Source organism: Capra hircus, assembly GCF_001704415.2.
Source record: "Capra hircus breed San Clemente chromosome X unlocalized genomic scaffold, ASM170441v1, whole genome shotgun sequence".
In the NCBI taxonomy this organism is placed as follows: domain Eukaryota; kingdom Metazoa; phylum Chordata; class Mammalia; order Artiodactyla; family Bovidae; genus Capra; species Capra hircus.
Window position 1 is genome coordinate 7,133,334 of NW_017189517.1, and position 18,569 is coordinate 7,151,902.

An 18,569-nucleotide genomic window follows, 5' to 3' on the forward strand; every position below is an offset into this window, starting at 1 on the left:
CTTGTGAACTCTGATGTGCCTTGGTGGGGCATAGAATGGTTAATAGGAATTTGCCCTTTGGCATTATACTTGGGTTTGAATCCTTTCTGTGCCACTTTATTAGTTGCATACCTTTGGGAAAGTTAATTGACTGCTCTAATCTTAGTTTTCTTGCTTATAAAATGACAATAATACAGATTTGCTTTTTGCATTCAATAGTAATATGTGCCATACCATAAGTATGTAGTAAATGCTCAGTATATGTTTCCTATGCTCTCCCCTTCTGCTGATAAATTTGGTCAAGCAAAGTCTTTCTTTTTATAGGCAAGTCTCATCTCTTCTGTGAGCTATTGAAGTTTAGTGCTGGAAGGGCCCTTTAAGATAATCTTATCCAGTGGGTTTCAAGCTTCATTTTTTTTTTCATTTTAATGCAGAACATTGTTTTTTAATCTTCATTTTTTTAATTGAAGTATAGTTGATTTACAATGTTGTGCAAATCTCTGCTATATAGCAAAGTGACTCAGTTATACACATAGATATTCATTTTGTAAACATTCTTTCCCTTTATGGTTTATCCCTGGAGATTAAACATAGTTTCCTGTGCTATACAGACCTTGTTGTTTATCCATTTTACATATAATAGTTTGTGTCCACCAACCCTAAACTCCTAGTCTATCCCTCTCCCTCCCCCTCTTCCCCTTGGCAACCATAAGTCTGATCTCTTATGTCTGTGAGTCTAACAGCAGAACCTTTGATGCAAAGGAGAACTTGGATGGAACCTCAGTAACTACAATAGCTGAAGTAGGGCTCCTGGAGTTGCAGTGCGTGGGTCAGAGGTGTGGGAGAGCAAAGTTCCAGCATTTCAGACTCAGCTTCACCCTCTCAGTCACGTTGTGTCACCACCACTGAGTCCTATTCTCCCTGCTCCCAACATGGGTTTCAAAGGAAGTCCTACATACACCCTAAAGCTCCACTTAAATGCTAAAACCTGCACAGTGCCTTGCCAGAAAGAGCTAGCTAGAATGAGTTCTTTTCCAGTTCTCCGTGGATAACGTGTGTCTCTGTTTAGCAAAGTTTGCTTTGTATTAGAGTTATTTTTATCTTTTTTATTCTTTGAAAAAAAACCACATAGCAACACGTATCCAACCCCTAGTAAGTGCCAGGAACCAGTGCAATATAAACTTATTTAACCCTCTCCATACCTGTTCTTTACACCAAGCTTTCTAGGGGCAGGACTCACATTTTCATTATCTGTATCTCCCACAGTGATTCACACATAGGAAGCCCTCACTTACTACATACTGGATTGTTAAATAAAGGGCCAGAGATAAATCAGAATCATGTTAAGGTTTAGGAAACCAAGGGAAAGATTCCTAACAAAATATATTCTTTGGTTTTTCAAAGTTGATCTCTTTAGATAGTAACTTGAGATACTTCACAAATCCAAACCTAGTTGATTTATGTCATCCTGGCATGATGTGCTTGCCTGATTTCTTAAGCAAATATAGCTGTTCTAATCTTCCTTTGGCCCTTTCTCCATCATTTGAAGGAAAAAGAAACATCGTCTTCTGCACAGTTAATACCTCAAAATATTCAAACAATTTAAAAACCTTTAAACTCGGTACTAAGGTCTGCTTACGGTAAAAAGCAGAAGAGCTAAATGCTCACTAGCATCTGTTCTCTAAAATCAACTGAGGAAACTAACATTAGGAACTTTTGTTTAGATTCACAGCAATGTTACCCTTTGTAAAGGGCAATACTTGAGAGGAAATAATTGAAAAAGTCTTTGAAAGTGTATTGGGTCAAATTCAAGGGAAAGGAAGCAACATAGAGAAGAGCAGGGAAATGTAAGACATTCAGAGCATGGTTATGTGGACACGCTTCAGTAGCTAACCAGCAAGCATAGTAAGATAGAAAGAAGACAGTGTAATTAGATGCCACAGTACTCTCAAGGGAGAAATTTGGTTTGGAGTAATATGAAAGCATTTTAAGTCTTATGTATTTAACCTTATATATTATGTAACACAGGGCTTCCCTGGTGGCTCAGTTGGTAAAGAATCTGCCTGCAATGTGGGAGACCTGGGTTTGATCCCTGGTTTGGGAAGATCCTCTGGAGAAGGAAATGACAACCCACTCCAATACTCTTGCCTGGGAAATCCCATGGACAGAGGAGCCTGGTGGGCTATAGTCCATGGCATCACAAAGAGTCAGACATGACTGAGCGACTAACACATACACATTATGTAATATAAGATGTACAGAAAACATTATTTTGCATTCCATAAATATAAGTCAACTAGGATACATAGGTTTTTAAACTCATACTTTAGTGCTTTGCATGTGGTATTAGTCAAAGATAGACCATCAGAGATACGGCTGGTAGTACTTCTGTTGGATTTCAGATATAATGGTATCAGTGTTTGGAGGAGTGAGGTCTGCTATGTTTGTTTTTACCAGCATTAGTCCTATTATTTCATTAGCATTGAATATTCAATTTTTAACTGATGATAAAAGGGGAAAAAAAGCAGGGCTATAATACTGGTTGCAATATCCCATTACAAGGCCAATGTAGACAGTTTTCATGTTGTGGTTCTGGCTCAGACATGGGCTGGTGTACCTTTAACTTCTGCTATCAGCAAGCCAGAGTTTTGAGGCTTTTCAATCTTGTGAAATGACAAGTTGCACAGAATCAAAGGATAACAAGTTCTGTGTAGACAGGAGTTGGTTCATGCGTTTTTAAGGGTGGGAGGCTGACTTGCAGAACACTGTTGCACAGACTGAAACTGCTAATGCTGGTGAAATGACAGCTCAAGAAAGCAGAACCTTGGTTGTGAAGGCAGCAAAAAAGACAAATAGCATGTATGGTTAATGCTTGTTTCTGCTAGCAGGGAAGATAACATTTAGAGGGGAAAAACCAGCAAAACAATTAGCCTTGGATCAGATTTTTTAAAATATCAATTCATTGTCTTTCTACAAAATCATCCCAAGTATTCTGGACACATTTCCCTAAAGCCCTTTTGGACCTCCAGGTTTGTTGCAGCAAACATGAGGAGATGTGGCAAGGCAGGCCGAGAGAGAGCTCTGTGACATACATATTTGACACCAGATTAGACACAGTTTTATGGGGTTGGCTTCTGTGTGATCTGTTAAACTTTGGTTATATATGCACTTTAGAAAGCATTTCCTTGTGCCAAGATCTCATTTGTGGTCTGTGGTTGTTTCCAGAACAAGTTTGCTGTTCTGGTTTTTCTCTAGAAATGTGACTTCCTGATACACGAGAGGTCCTCATCTGCAATGTGGCTACACCTGGGGTGTCACCATCTGTTGGGAGTTGAATTACAAATAATTTGTTCTCACTGAGCTTCCCAGGTGGCGCTAGTGGTAAAGAACCTGGCTGCCAGTGCAGGAGATGTAAAAGATGCACTTCGATCCCTGGGTTGGGAAGATCCCCTGGAGGAGGACATGGCAACCCTCCAGTATTCTTGCCTGGAGAATCCCATGGACAGAGGAGCCTGACAGGAGCCTGACAGTTCATAGGGTTGCAAAGAGTTGGACACAACTGAAGTGACTTAGCACACACGGATGCAATTTGTTCCTACTAATAAGTAAGGGTCTGAAATTTGTCAATGATTGCCTGTTTTGAGTAGATTAGACCCGGTTCAAAATTATCCTTATGAAAATGTTGCTCTCCTTCCCTTGCATTCTAAAATGCTTGCCTGATTGGGAAAGAACCTATGGTGGGAACTTATATAACCTTGATTAAGCCTCTGGTAGTAGGCCCTGTGTGTGAGCATCTTCTATCATGTTTTCCAGTGGATACATTAACAAAGCTGAGACTGCCCATGCTTTTCCATTGTTTCTATGAGAAATTCAGATAGGAATTGAAGTTCTCTTCCTGAAATGTAACCTTACCGCTGGCCTGTTTACTCATCTACCATACTGTTTCAGCTATTCTGGAGAAGTTAAGGAAGGGCTTACACTAACTATGGTGGTTTTATTTCTTCAAATCCACTTAGAGGGATGCATCTGTTCAGCCAGTCAACAAATACTCATCAAGTCTTGTTTTGGTACCAAAATGCTACTTAATAGAACAGAGAGAATTTGCTGCTGGTGATGTTTAAAAGATAAGCTGGGTCTTGTTAGTTTGAGAGGAGTGCATAGTATGAACAGAGGCAAGGGGGAGGAAATGGATGGAGTTTTCCCAGACGAAAACCAGTGCAGAGTGTCTGAAGGCCAGGGAATATGGAGAGGACTTGGGATGTGGAGCTGGGTAGCTTGGAAGCATCCAGCCAGATGACTAGGGGACCTAACTCAGCCCCTGGTAATTAGAACTTATCAGGGACTAACTGTATTGCTGCTGTCTATGATTTGCATCAATCTGTGGTAGGAAATACCTGATACATTCCTGCTGACCATGTGTGAATGTGAGTCTGTCTGTCATGAAGGGCAGGGGCGGGTGTGTGGCGAAGATTGTTGGTAGCCCTGGTCTAGTTTGCCTTATAGATCTCTGACTCTTAGGTATGTTGCTATTTTTCTACATTTAAAAACTGGACATATAATTCACATATCATAAAACCCACTCATCAAAAGCATGCAATTCAGTGGTTTTCAGTATACTTACAAAGTTGTGCCACCTTCAGCATAACCTGTTTCCAGAACTTTTTCACTAATCCAGAAATAAACCCTTCACTCATTAGCAGTAACTCTCCCCTTCCCTGCCTCCCGCCCCTAGGTGACCACTCATCTACTTTGTTTCTTTAGATTTACCTGAAAATATATCCTAAATATTTAATATAAATGGAATCATACAATATAGAGCCTTTCTGTCTGACTTCTTTGGCTTTGCATAATGTTTTCAAGGCTCATTTATGTAGTGGCATGTATCAATACTTCAATCTTTTAGGGGCAGAATACTATTCCATTGTATGGATTTACCACATTTTATCTGTTCATCACTTGGTGAGCCTTTGGGTTCTTTCCACATTTTGGCTACCATAAGCATTCATGTACAAGTTTTTGTGTGGACACTGTGTTATCATTTCTCTTGTGTAGATATTTAGTAGTGGAATTGCTGGGTTATATGATAACTCTATGTTTAACTTTTCAAGGCACTGCCAAACTGTTTTTTAAAGTGGCAGTACCATTTTACAATCCCACCAGAAATGTGTGATGGTTCTCCTGTTACCACATCCTCACCAATACAAGTAATTCTGTCTTTTTGATGATAATCTTCCCAATATATGTGAAATAGCATATCATTGTGGTTTTGATTCATATTTTCCTAATGACTAATGATGTTGGACTTCTCCATGTGCTTAATGGCCATTTATCTTCTTTGGAAAAATGTCTAATCAGATTTTTTTGCCCATTTTCAATTGGGTTGTCTGTTTTGTTACTGAGTTCTAAGAATTCTTCATACATTCCATATACTAGATCCTTATTAGACAGGTCTGTATACTAGGGGATACAGGTCTGTATCCCCAGGGGATCTTCCCAACCCAGGAATCAAACCTGGGTCTCCCTCATTGCAGGCAGATTGTTTACCATCTGAGCCAAAGGGAAGCCTCTTATTAGACATATGATTTGTAAATAGATTTTCCCATTCTGTGATTTGTCTTTTCAGTTTCTTGATGGTATTCTTAGAAGCACAAAAGATTTTAAAATTTGACAAAATCCAATGGATCTCATTTTTCCTTCTGTTGCTCTGGGGATAGTGCTATTTTAAATGAGAGAACAGCTCATGGAAATGGCCACTGGCCAATGGAGTTTGCTAGGGGTTAACATGTGGCTGGAATCCTAAAGCTGGAAAGACTGAATTATCTTTAATCCTATTACTGGAGTTAGATAACATTTAGAATTAGATAATCATTATCTAGTTGTTGACAATTCTGTTGCTAACATGGTAGAGAGATAGGGAGGTCCTGGAAGAGAGTGAAAAGGTTGTCACCTCTGGGTCTCCATTTCCAGTGCTGATTTTAGGACTACAGTAGAAACCTGAGGGCTAGACAAGAGCAAAGACATTTTGCTACACTTAAAATCAGCTTTGAATTCAAGGGCTGATTTCTAAATCACTGTTTAAACTTTTCGCCTTGATTTGAATCAGATTTGCATTTGAAAATAAAGAGGGCTTCCATTTGTAAGATTCTAATCCACACTTTTTTTTAAATTTCACATGAGATTTCAATTTTGTTTGGTTTTTAAATTATCCTAGACCCAGGAGGGTAAGTCCTGTATTCTCATTTTATCATCCAATCAAATAGCACTTTTGTCTAGAAGCGCTGTGCTTTAAAGGCAAACTGTTCACAACCTTTCACCCCCAACCCTGAGCTGCAGACTTTTGTGAAAATCAGGTTCTGGGGCAGTTGTGCCGAGTGTGCTTAGTCACTCAGTTGTGTCTGACTTTTTGCCACCCCATGGACTGTAGCCCACCAGGCTTTTTTTTCCATAGAATGCTCCAGGCAAGAATACTGGAGTGGGTTGTCATGTCCTCCTCCAGGGGATCTTCCCAACCCAGGGATTGAAACCAGGTCTCCTGTATTGCAGGCAGATTTTTTTACCAGGTGGCTCTTTACCATCTGAGCCACCAGGGAAGCTCAGTTAAGTCTTGATAAAGTTGTAAAAGATCTCTTCATACCTGAGCTCCCATCCTCCATCTGGCCACAGTCACAATAGAAGCAGGAAACCAAGGGGCAGATTTCTTTCCTTACTCAACTTCCAGGCACTGTAGGAGGAAGGAGAGTTCCCTGCACCTGCTCGCCAAGCTCTGGTCTACTTGCCGAACTCTGATCAGCATAAACAGATCGTTCTGGCTACAAGTTCCCCCAAATTCTCCTTACTTGTATTTTTAAGGCACACCAGCTCCCCTGTGTAATGTTCTCTATTTACAGTGAATCAATTATTTATTTTTATTATTTGATAATTTTATTAATTATTTAACTATTATTGAAGAAGGAAATGGCAATCCACTCTGGTAGTCTTGCCTGGAAAATACTATGGACAGAGGAGCCTGGTGGGCTACAGTTCATGGGGTTGGCAAGAGTCAGACGTGACTGAGCACACACACAATTATTAATTATTCTTACTATTCAAAAGAAACTTTCACACTGCCCAGCCAAATGCTTAGACCCAAGATGCTGAGAGTGGGCACAAGGACAGAGCCCAGTTTGCATCATGGATTCTGGTCACTGGGGTTATACTTGATCATGACTTTCAACCCCAAACCATTTTTGGAGGTTTTAAAAGCCCCCAGAGCTTTCACCATAGGAAACTGATGGGTGACCAAGGGCTTTACATTCACAAACTTGGATGTAAGTGTTTAAATCAACATTGGCCACATTTTGCAGTAGCGAAATGCCCTTGATATCCACCTTCCAGGTGGCTGCATGCATGAGGGGCCCACTGGTCATCTCAGAGCCCAGAACCACCAGCACCAGCCCACCAGGATGAGTGGGGTAGATACCTGCCTGGATGGAGGTCCCTACTCCTGTGCACTTGATGGTGACTTCCGACTTGCTGCCCAAAAGGCCTTCCGCTTTCTTGGCTATTTCCTGAGGGCTCTCATTGGAGTCCGGAGGATGAAATCAGCCCCGACTTCCTTGGCTTTAGACAACCAAGAGGCTGACAGATCAGTCACCACCATTTGAGCTGCACCCATCACCTCGGCTGTGAGGAAACTGACCAGTCCATCTGGCCCAGCTCCACACCCAAAGACCTTGTTTCCAGTTTGCTGGCAGGCATGGATCCCCCATACAGTGGCTCAACCAGGGCCCCTTCCTCAAAGGTGACATTGTCAGGAAGCTTGTAGCAGAAATTAGCCTTGTGCTTGTAGAACTGACAGAGGTTCCCATCATCGGGCCACATGGCACAGAAGATGGTTGGTGACAGATTGTATCGGCCAATCTTGCAGAGTTCATCAAGTTTCTCAAGGAGCTCCAGGCTCAGTGTCAACACTATCACCTGGCTGTAGGTGCTTGACTGATGATTCCACTTTTATGACTGTTCTCAAAGCTTCATGCCCTAGCACCATTGGCTTTTTCACAACAAAATTTCTGATTCGACCATGCTGCCAGCCATGGACATCTGAACTACAAATTCCGACAGGATGTATCTTCAGCAGCACCTCATTTGGGCCTGGTTCAGGGATAGGATAGTACGTCAAGTGCAGGTCTCCGGGCCTGTGCACCACCAAGGAGAGGTTGTCAGGCTTGGCTGCTGCCATGTCTGTGCCTCTCTCCTTTCTGGTCAGGGCTGCTGTCCGCTGTTCATGAGGTGGTTTAGTTTGCGGCCCCTTGAAGGGTTCTCCCAGATTTTAAATTGTGAAAGTGGTTGAATCCAGTTTAAAAACCAAGAGAAAGTTGTTGGCAACTCTAGCTGGGGATCCCACAAGTAGATAAAATAGGGAAGCAATTCAGAATTTTTCAAGGTGAATTCATGGTTATATTGAGTAAATCTTTGCTAATTTCTGCAGTTGGCTCTTGAGAATCTCTCTGCTTCTGAGCACGTTGCTCAGAAAATCTTCAACTCTAAGGATTGGAAGGAATCTTAAAAGTCATCTTTTTCAAATCTGCTCACCAGTGAGTGGAATGTAGCAGGGAAAGTGCCAGGGACAACGGTGAGGGGACACATGGCTTAAGGATTTTATGCCCACTTCATTCAGCTTCAGGAAGGACAGATACTAAAGGAAGGGAGAGAAATCAAGTGGGGAAAGAGGTTGAATAAGAATGAAATCAGTTGGATTTGCAAAGTCTAAGGGAGAAGGCTAGCTTTTGAGACTCTTTCTAAATTCCTGCCAGCTGCGCTTCATCATTCTGTTCTCTGGGATCAGATCCTGTTTTATAAACTCTATCCTAGCACTGATCCCTGTTATCTTTGAATGTGTCTATATGTTCTTTTAGACCAGGAGCTCTTGGAGAAAAAAAGCCACAGCCTCACTCATGTGTGTAGCCTTTCCAGTCTTTGATACTTAGGGACTTAGCTGATAGTAAGGTTGCACAGCTACAAATGGAGGCTTTAGCATCAGTAAGACTGACTACCAGCTTCAGTAGCTTCAGATTGGAAATCTCTCCTTGACTTTGACTGGCTCTGTGACCTTGGGCAAGTTACTCAAGTCTTAGCGACCTCATACATAAGATGAAGAGTAAGAATGAGTTGTAAGGATGAGAGCTGTGTAGAGTTCTTGGCACTTGGCAAATGGTTGCTGCTGAGGTTCAGATTAGCAGCCCTCAGAAAGTGCTTGCTGGGGGCCTTCCCTGGTGGTCCACTGATTAAGGTTCCATATTCCCAATGCAGGAGGCACAGGTACAATCCCTGGTCAGGGAAGTAAGATCCCACATGCTCTAAGGCATGATTGAAAAAACAAACAGACAAACAAATGTTTGCTGAGGTAATTTTCCAGGGGCAGGGGGAAGAGCTCCAGTCTCATGAAGCATGACTCCAGCTGACTGCCAGGAATGCTGCAGCCATTCTTAATTCTTGAATCTCAGAGTGGCGACTGCCTGACTCTGGTCAACTGGGCTACCCAAGTTCAGCTAACTTAAGAACATGTGGCTCTGTTGTTCTGGAGACCTCTGTGATTTGGTTCACCTGTCCCTTAATCCAGGGTAACAGGTTCAGTTCAGTTCAGTTCAGTTGCTCAGTCATGTCTGACTCTTTGCGACCCCATGAATCGCAGCACGTCAGGCCTCCTTGTCCATCACCAACTCCCGGAGTTCACTCAGATTCACGTCCATCGAGTCAGTGATGCCATCCAGCCATCTCATCCTCTGTCATCCCCGTCTCCTCCTGCCCCCAATCCCTCCCAGCATCAGAGTCTTTTCCAATGAGTCAACTCTTCACATGAGGTGGCCAAAGTACTGGAGTTTCAGCTTTAGCATCATTCCTTCCAAAGAAATCCCAGGGCTGATCTCCTTCAGAATGGACTGGTTGGATCTCCTTGCAGTCCAAGGGACTCTCGAGAGTCTTCTCTAACACCGCAGTTCAGAAGCATCAATTCTTCGGCACTCAGCCTTCTTCACAGTCCAACTCTCACATCCATACATGACTACTGGAAAAACCATAGCCTTGACTAGACGGACCTTTGTTGGCAAAGTAATGTCTCTTCTTTTGAATATGCTATCTAGGTTGATCATAGCTTTCCTTCCAAGGAGTAAGCGTCTTTTAATTTCATGGCTGCAGTCACCATCTGCAGTGATTTTGGAGCCCCCAAAAATAAAGTCTGACGCTGTTTCCACTGTTTCCCCATCTATTTCCCATGAAGTGATGGGACTGGATGCCATAATCTTTGTTTTCTGAACGTTGAGCTTTAAGCCAACTTTTTCACTCTCCTCTTTCACTTTCATCAAGAGGCTTTTTAGTTCCTCTTCACTTTCTTCCATAAGGGTGATGTCATCTGCATATCTGAGGTTATTGATATTTCTCTCAGCAATCTTGATTCCAGCTTGTGTTTCTTCCAGTCCAGCGTTTCTCATGATGTACTCTGCATAGAAGTTAAATAAGCAGGGTGACAATATACAGCTTTGACATACTCCTTTTCCTATTTGGAAGCAGTCTGTTGTTCCATGTCCAGTTCTAACTGTTGCTTCCTGACCTGCATACAGACTTCTCAAGAGGCAGGTCAGGTGGTCTGGTATTCCCTTCTCTCTCAGAATTTTCCACAGTTTATTATGATCCACACAGTTAAAGGCTTTGGCATAGGTTTTACCAATGCTGCTGCCAGGGGAGGAGACAGGTGGAGCACATGCTAAGGAGTCAGGAAGTAAACATGTGCACCCTTTTTCCTTCCAGGGCTGGAGTTGGTTGTTGTTATTCAGTCACTTAGTCATGTCTGACTCTTTGTGATCCCATGGACAGCAGTGCACCAGGCTTCCTTGTCGTTCACTATCTCCCAGAATTTGCTCAAACTCATGTCCATTGAGTCAGTGGTGCCATCCAGCCATCTCATCCTCTGTCATCCCCTTCTCCTCCTGCCTTCAATCTTTTGGAGCATCAGGGTCTTTTCCAATGAGTTGGCTCTTCGCACCAGGTGGCCAAAGTATTGAAGCTTCAGCTTCCTTCCAATGAATATTCAGGGTTGATTTCCTTTAGGATGGACTGGTTTGATCTCCTTGCAGTCCAAGGGACTCTCAAGAGTCTTTTCCAATACCACAGTTCGAAAGCATCAGTTCTTCAGTACTCAGCCTTCTTTATGGTCCAGCTCTCACATCTGTACATGACTACTGGAGAAACTATAGCTTTGAGCATATGGACTCTTGGCAAAATGATGTCTCTGCTTTTAATATACTATTTAGCTTCATCATAGCTTTTCTTCCAAGGAGCAAGTTTCTTTTGTGGCTGCAGTTACCATCTGCTGTGATGCTGTGATTTTGGAGCCCAAGGAAATAAAGTCTGTCATTGTATAACCTTTATCTTTGGGTCCTTGAGTATTTTTCCCCAGACAAAATGGTGGGCCGCATTGTTATTTATTTCTTTTTTACAAACTAGTTCATTAGTTTACCAGTTAAATCATTCTGACCACAGCACTGTTAAAGCCAGGATATGATCTCTAGCCTGTAGAGGAGGATGCCCCCTGCCATATGTTAGCAAGTGCCCCCAGGTAAGAGGCAGAGCAGTGCTTTGAGTCCAGGACTTCTGGCTCCAAATGCAGTGGTCTTCCATAGGACCATAGCTACCTGTGGAGTATGTGATTCAGGAATATTCCTGTAGCAGAAAGGATGTTCCATGTGGAAATGCCATGGGAGAAAAGGGACGCACTAGAGAGTGGTCCCTTGGGTCTTGCCTCAGTCAGTCATCCTCGGTGGTGTTCAGATTTTGTTCAGGTAGCTTGAGAGGAGCTATGGGCCACAGGAGAGGGGGAGTTCCAGAACAGGTAGAGCTCTTCATGCACACCCTCCACAGCACCACAACAGCACCTTCATCCAGCATAAGACGGTGTTTGTAGACATGGTACTGCTGCCTTTAAAGATTTGTTTTCACAGATTCTTCATAGGCTGCATTGTTATTGGTAATTATAATCATGATTGTCATTGCTGTCATGAATCATTTATTCAACAAATGTATCTAGGTCTACCTTCTGCTAGACGTTAGGCAGAGAGGGATACAGGAGATACAAAAGAGTGCCTGTCCCCAAAGAGCACACAGTCTAGTGTAGACCAGGGGTTATGAGAGTGTGGTGGGTGCTGTTGTGGGGGAGCACACAGGGTGTCATGGGGCAGCAATCTCATCCTTGGGAGTTTTCAGAAACTTCCTGGAAGACATGCCTCCTGATTTGAGTCTTGAAAGAGAAACCAAGTTATTAGACAAAACCAAAAATGGGAGTTCAGTCCAATTAAAGGGAAAGCACATGCAAAGGCACAGGAGTGGGAGATGAGTTTGATTGCAGGACAAGACATGAGGAGGGGAGCAGAGTGAGATACTAATAATGTTATTACTATATAATATAATGTATTATATATAATACTACATTATGATTATGGAAGGTAGCAATAGCATAGCACTTACCTTGTGTCAGATACTGTGTTCACCATTTAACAGTTGATAGCACATTTAAATGTCAAAGCAAGAAAAATAATAATTTTAACAGCTGAAATATAATAAGTATACCTTGTACACCAGGCACTAGACTGAGTGGTTTTTGTGCATGACCTAACTTAATCTTCATTATTAACCCCAATAGGGGCTTCCCTTGTGGCTCAGCTGGTAAAGAATCTACCTGCAATGTGGGAGACTTGGGTTTGATCCCTGTGTTGGGAAGATCCCCTGGAGAAGGGAAAGGCTACTCACTTCAGCATTCTGGCTTGGAGAATATCATGGACTGTATAGTCCATGGGGTCGCAAAGAGTTGGACACAACTGAACAACTTTCACTTTCATACTTCCCTGGTGGCTCAGATGATAAAGAATCTGCTGGCAATGTGAGAGAGCTGGGTTCGATCCTTGGGTTGGGAAGATCCCCTGGAGGAGGGAAAAGATACCCACTGCAGTATTCTTGCCTGGGGAATTCCATGACAGAGGAGCCTGGCAGGCTATATTCCATGGGGTCACAAAGAGTTGAATACAATTGAGTGACTAACACTTTCACCCTTATACAGATCAGTCAACTGAGCCTCAGAGAGATTTAAGTCATTGGCCCCAGGTCACACAGATGGCGAATGGCCAAGTTTGGATTCGAACCCAGAAACTGAGTCTTAGTCATTAGGCTGCAGAGAGACAGCTGTTTCCTCTCAGTGCCTTGGGCAGATGCCACTTTGGTGAAAAATTATCTCACCTGGGACTTCTCTGGTAGTCTAGTGGTTAAGACTCTATGTTTCCTCTGCAGGAAGTGCAGGTTCGATCCCTGGTCAGGGAACTAAGATCCTGCATGCTCTGGCACAGACAAAAAAAAAAAAAAAAAAAAGACAGAGAGAGAGAACCTAAAATAAAATGATCCCACATTAGGCAAGATTGCCTGGACACTAATTCAGCCTCCTAGAATTAAGGCAGGTTATAATAATATAATGCCTACTCAAATGGACCCTGAGCCCAGCAGACAGGTGACATTTGGTGACTCTTGAAGAGAGGGCTCCCTGTGCAGGAGTTCAGAGACTGTTATTAGGCAGAATCTCTGCATAAAGGAGAATCTCTGGGGTCCTGTGAGATCCTTTTTAGAAACACTAAAATCCCATGTAGGCAGAATAAACAGAGCATCACAAATTGGGTTCCAATGCCAGTGGTGAGCTCTTTGTACAGAAGAACTCAGTCTCCCTTCCAGGCCATCAGAAGCCAGTTTCCTTCCCGGCAGAGCTTGCCCTGCCTAACCAAGCTGCACTCCCCTGGACCTTGCGAGACCACCTCTGCGACTCCAACTGTAGCTTCAGCTTCAGCTCTATTTGCTTTTATGCCTGGGTTCTGGCCCTAGCTCTTGTGCTGATTAGCTGTGTGACTACGGGCACATCCCTTAACCTCTCTGAACTTGCTTTCCTCATCTGTTATGTGAGGCTGTGGTTTCTCACCTTGCCTACCTCCCTAGACTGTGGAAGACAAAATGAGAAGAGGTGCAGATTGGGGCCTTGAGAATGCACCACCTTAAGGGGTGATTCTTACTCTGTCCACTTGGCTCATCTCCTAAAATTAACTAAAATTAACTAAAAATTAGTTAATTTTTAAATTAACTAAGGACAAGAACACAGCCTTCTCCTCTCTTTGGGGAACTTGAGAATATGACTCTGTTTGTCCTGATGGGCATTTGCCCAGAGGCCACCTTGGTGCTGTCAGCAACTACTTCATAAGGCTTGAGCAGCTGCTTATTTCTTTCATATTGTTATGATTTCATGTTGTAGAGTTGCTGGAGAGAGCTTCACCACCCCACCTCCTTTGGAAAATAGTGGCTCTCGGTTGTCTTCAGAGCTCTTGAATAGTTGCAAAAGTCCCAAGCAGGCCTGAGTATATTCCTTTCACTTGTGAAGGGTGAGCATGCTGATGGCAGTAATTAATTGACTGGGGGCGGGTGGGGAAGATAGCTTTGTAAACTGAGGACAAGTGAGCGAGTCATGCTACCCAGGCTGACCCCCTCACCTGGGCAGTCTCTGAGGACACCTGCCTTCCATCATTAGGGCCGCTGAGCCCATTGACACAGCCTGACTGCCTCCGCTGGTGTGGGGAACAAAGCCGAGCATTTACTGGCTGGAGCGCAGAGATGAACACAATGAGGCTCTTCGACCAGGCCTGGCCCAGACAGCTGCTCAGGCAAAGGGGTTTCGAATGAACGTGTTTCTATTTAGAATGTGTGTGTTTTGATTGAATTTGAAGAAAAGCATGAGGTGGTTCCCTCTTTGGAAAACAAACTAATTATATACTCCCGTGTTGTCTGGTGGTCAGAAGCCGAATATGTCCACAACAGTACTTCATGGAGAGAATTTTCTTCAGAGATGTACATGAGATGCCTCTGTAGGGCCATAGCTGGCACTTTTTCAAAATCACATGCCTCGTGGCTTAAAAGGACTCTTTAGGGAAACCTTGAGTGCTGTAAATATTCTGTTTTTAATTGGGAATTACCACCCTATAATTTTTGTGCTCTCTTAATTTGGTTTGGCACATACTGGGTTTTTGCTGGAGTTGGGATCCAGGATCTAGAAAGGTGATTTGCTCTTCTGTGGGCAGTAGAAAAGGTTCCACGGAAGCAAGAGCTGGTGGACCAAGTGACACCCAAAGCCATTACTGGACTGAACCATTTGCATTTCCATTCAGGTCATGATGTCTCGGCCAAGCTATTGACTTAGCGCTGTTTTGACTTGGGTGGCTTTGACTCTTCCATTCAGGCTTTAGAAACATCATTGAGTTAACAGGCCACACACCAATTCACCCTTCTCCCTCCCTACTCTTCAGCCCCTTTGTGTTAGATAAGGAGGCCTTTCCCTGCTACAAAAAGGTAGCAGGCCTGAGTTTCCATGAGCTCTGTGCCCCTTATACCACCCTCAATTTAGTCTTTGTGCAGGGCTGCTTTTGTTTCCTTCTGAGAATTAAAAGTTAATTGATACCTCAAATGGATGTTGGTCACAAAGCATTTCACCTCCAATGCAGTCCTGCATCCCATTAGATTAACCCTCTTCTGCAGTTCATTGTAAATAAACATCCCACAACAAAAAAAGCTTACCTACCTGAATTCTCTTGGTTTCTGCAGTGGGGCTAAAATTCTATGACAATGTTACTGGGTTAATTAATTTAGATTGATGACTTTTGGAGTTCTGTTTTCCTTTGCCTTCCCTGTTTGTCACAGACTGCTGACCAAGTATTTCCAAATGTCTGAATTTATCAGGTTATCCAGAGCCCTTCCAGAGATGGGCAGTCATCTCAACCTTAGGCCTCGATAGCAATACTGCAAATCCTCCTAAGGAAATCCTGATGCAATAATCTAGTATAGAAGAAATGTATATTCAAACTATTCTCTGATAAGAGTTCATTTTCAGCTTTCTTATCCATTCATCTGCTGATGGACATCTAAGTTGCTTCCATGTCCTGGCTATTACAAATAGTACTGTGATGAACATTGGGGTACACAATGGAGTATTCCTCAGCCATTACAAAGAATACATTTGAATCAGTTCTAATGAGGTGGATGAAACCGGAACCTATTATACAGAGTGAAGTAAGCCAGAAAGAAAAACACCAATACAGTATACTAATGCATATATATAGAATTTAGAAAGATGGTAATGATAACCCTGTATGCAAGACAGCAAAAGAGACACAGATGCATAGAACAGTCTTTTGGACTCTGTGTTAGAGGGAGAGGGTGGGATGATTTGGGAGAATGGCAATGAAACATGTACAATATCATATATGAAATGAATTGCCAGTCCAGGTTCGATGCATGATACTGGATGCTTGGGGCTGGTGCACTGAGACGACCCAGAGGGATGGTTAAGGGAGGGAGGAGGGAGGGGGGTTCAGTATGAGGAACACGTGTATACCTGTGGCGGATTCATGTTGATGTATGGCAAAACCAATACAATACTGTAAAGTAATTAACCTCCAATTAAAATAAATAAATTTATATTTTTTTTAAAAAAAGAGTTCATTTTCAGTGAAGAGAAATATGTGAATTTTTTTCCAAACATGGAGGAAAAAGTTTCTCTAGGGTCAAATAAAGCACAGTGGAATGCACCCAATTAGGTTGAGAAATAAAGAAATAAGGAGCACATTTATGATAGGCTTTTGCTGTTATTCCAATGTACACAAGGGTACACACCAATGATCCTGGGTTCCAATAAGGTGTTCTGGAATTTTGAGGCTTAGGGATGAGTAAGTTGTTCTTCCTGCTAAACAAACTTCCCCCATTAAATAGTTCTTGTTAATTCTCAGCTAAGGCCACGTGAATAGAACAATTTTTGTTGCCATTAGAAAAATGGATTTTCTTTTTCCTATAAATTAAGCTATTTAATTCTGTAATGGGGTCAAAGGGCTTGGGGGATATTTAATATCAACTTTATCAGGGTTACTATTTCTATTCCAGATGGCCCTACCTGCCAAACAATGCTTCCCACACCTCTTGGAGAATCAAAATGAAACCATGACTTCTCCAAGGAAGATATGCAAATACCCAAGAAGCATATGAAAAGATATTCAACATCATTAGTCATAGGGGAAATACAAATCCAAACCACAATGAGAGATTCCCTTATATCCACTCAGTTCTCATTTTAGTCACTCAGTCATGTCCGAAACTCTTTGCGAACCCATGGACTGCAGCATGCCAGGCTTCCCTATCCATCACCAACTCCTGGAGCTCGCTGAAACTCATGTCCATTGAGTCGGTGATGCTATCCAATCATCTCATCCTCTGTCATCCACTTCTCCTCCTGCCTTCAATCTTTCCCAGCATCAGGATCGTTTCTAATGAGTCTGCTTTTCACATCAGGTGGGCAAAATATTGGAGCTTCAGCTTCAACATCAGTCCTTCCAATGAATATTTCGGACTGATTTCCTTTAGGAATGACTTGTTCAATCTCCTCACAGTCCAAGGGACTCTCAAGAGTATTCTCCAACACCACAGTTCAAAAGCATTAATTCTTTGGAGCTCAGCTTTGTTTATGGTCCAACTCTCACATCCATACATCAGTTCAGTTTAGTTCAGTCGCTCAGTTGTGTCCAACTCTTTGTGACCCCATGAACCACAGCAAGCCAGGTCTCCCTGTCCATCAAAACTCCCAGAGTTCACCCAAACCCATGTCCATTGAGTCAGTGATGCCATCCAACCATCTCATCCTCTGTCGTCCCCTTCTCCTCTTGCCCTCAATCTTCCCCAGCATCAGTGTCTTTTCAAATGAGTCAGCTCTTCGCATCAGGTGGCCAAAGGATTGGAGATTTAGCTTCAAATCAGTCCTAACAATGAACACCCAGGACTGATCTCCTTTAAGATGGACTAGTTGGATCTCCTTACAGTCCAAGGGACTCTCAAGCGTCTTCTCCAACACCACAGTTCAAAAGCATCAATTCTTCGGCATTCACCTTTCTTTATAGTCCAACTCTCATATCCATACATGACCACTGGAAAAACGACAGCCTTGACTAGATGGACCTTTGTTGACAAAGTAATGTCTCTACTTTTCTATATGCTGTCTGGGTTGGTCATAACTTTCCTTCCAAGAAGTAATTGTCTTTTAATTTCATGGCTGCAATCACCATCTGCAGTGATTTTGGGGCCCAGAAAAATAAAGTCAGCCACTGTTTCCACTGTTTCCCCATCTATTTGCCATGAAGCGATGGGACCAAATGCCATGGTCTTAGTTTTCTGAATGTTGAGCTTTAAGCCAACTTTTTCACTCTCCTCTTTCACTTTCATCAAGAGGCCCTTTAGTTTTTCTTCACTTTCTGCCATAAGGGTGGTGTCATCTGCATATCTGAGGTTATTGATATTTCTCCTGGCAATCTTGATTCCAGCTTGTGCTTCATCCAGCCCAGCGTTTCTCATGATGTAGTCTGCATAGAAGTGAAACAATCAGAGTGACAATATACAGCCTTGTCGTACTCCTTTTCCTATTTGGAACCAGTCTGTTGTTCCATGTCCAGTTCTGACTGTTGCTTCCTGACCTGCATATAGGTTTCTCAAGAGGCAGGTCA

At 42.7% G+C, this 18,569-nt stretch overlaps 1 pseudogene; it reads right to left on the reverse strand.

The window, feature by feature from the left end:
* Positions 1 to 7,147: 7,147 nt before the first annotated feature.
* LOC102179744 lies at positions 7,148 to 8,197 on the reverse strand (annotated as a pseudogene).
* Between the last annotated feature and the right edge of the window lie 10,372 nt (positions 8,198 to 18,569).